This window comes from Lygodium microphyllum, chromosome 8 (genome assembly GCF_053477565.2).
Source record: "Lygodium microphyllum isolate KBCC chromosome 8, Lygodium_microphyllum_v1.1.10, whole genome shotgun sequence".
Classification (NCBI taxonomy): domain Eukaryota; kingdom Viridiplantae; phylum Streptophyta; class Polypodiopsida; order Schizaeales; family Lygodiaceae; genus Lygodium; species Lygodium microphyllum.
In genome coordinates this window covers 102,350,035-102,351,815 of record NC_141142.1, presented here as the reverse complement: position 1 = coordinate 102,351,815, position 1,781 = coordinate 102,350,035, and positions in this window count along the sequence as shown.

Below are 1,781 nucleotides of genomic sequence, written 5' to 3'. Positions count from 1 at the left end.
TCATCTAGCACCATGGGGATATTATGGGTGATGATGTTGGGGTCTATTCCCTTAAGCTCCTTGAGTGATCGGGCAAACACATCTTGAACTCTTGCAAGAGACTTATAAGATTAGTTTCCTCATCCTCAATAAGATCATTGGCAATGAAAAGGAGTTTAGGCTTTTCACCCTCAGCATAATGACACATTTCCTTAGGTTTGGAGTCAACAATGGTTTGTTTAATTGTGTGCCCGTCAATGTCATAGTCGATAGTTTGAGTCCTATGATTGAGGCTTCGTGTCCTAATTCACAATACTATGTATGTACTTTCTATGTGTTTTGCAAAAACTCACAATTTATCATTGCCTCTTCTTCCAACTCGATGTTCTTCTCAAGAAGGGCCCTATTATAGTAGGTTTAGATCATGTACTTTGGTCCACCTCTATTATCGAGATTCTAAGATCTCTTTGAGTGATTTAAGGTCATGCTCCTACTTGTATCCCCCCCTAAATATTTTGTTTCCATTGTCCATGCCGTGGCTGATGTTTGGTTGTAACATCACTTGCCTCTAGAGAAGGTGTATTGGGCATGTTGTTTTTCTCTAGCCTTATGTAGGTAGGAGATGGAAGTAGGCTCCTTATTGATAGATCATGCAACTACTCTTCCATTATGGGTTCAATATCCTAGAGATGCACTTGTGCCTCCTTCACCTAGCTTTTGACCTGATCAATTCTTATAATCACGATATTCTCCAACCTTGGCACTCCCCTTCTTGTTCATTTTCAAAGCAGATGTTTTTGCTTTTGTGTCAGGAACTTGTTTTCCTTTTGTTAACATTGTGGCAATGTTAGTATTAAGCATTAATTTTGCATAGGATCTATTCTAGCATGTTTCACTTGGGCTCTCATCATGAAATTTAAGGGAATTAGTGTGGGATCATCATTGGGTGTTTCAATGCTAAATAGTCCAAGTGGCACTAATGGTATGATTGCTATGGAGGGTCTTTGCCTAAGGCAATCAATGTAAAAGTGTATGACACCACATTCTAGACATCTCAAATTTTATTTGTTTTTATTTTCTTTCTCACTATGCCATCTTCTAAACTTTCATGCAACTCACTACTAACATGAGTGTGCAATCAAATGCAATTTAAGAGCTGTGTAAACTTTGCAACCAAATGCAATTCAAGAGCTTTGTAAAGTCTTGGTTATAATATTTGCTGAAGCTATTAGAGCTTTTGCTGCAAGCAAGCTTCAAATGTGAGCATTGATGCTATACAGACTTTGAAGTTGGTAGCGATGTTACCAAATAAAGAGCCATGTCTCTTGGAACACGAGCTTTGATGTGTGATGAGAAAAAACTGAATAAAGGCCATAGGCTTGAGAATCCGACTATAGTAACCTACAAACCCTGCAAGGAGATAGAGATGTACATGATTGACTTTTGTATTCTAAAGTTCTTCAAGCATTTTTTTGAACTACCTCAGAAATGTCAACTCAGCCCATGAACTTGCATCTAGATCAACTTCCTTGGTTGTACACTTAACATTCATATTCCCATTCTCTGCAGTAATTGGAAATGAATAACCTCACTAAAGTGGACTTCATTATCAAGGAAGGGGTGTAGAATAATGAGCTCCTATTAACAAAGTTCAGGGGGTCCAATGCATCCATTGGATCAAATATTGAGGATGGTTTCTCTAAATATCAAAATCCATTGAAGATTGTTTGAACAATGACAAAAGTGCTAGTAAAACATTGTTGTTGAGCTACTCAAGCCAATCTAGTGCCTTGATGAACTTC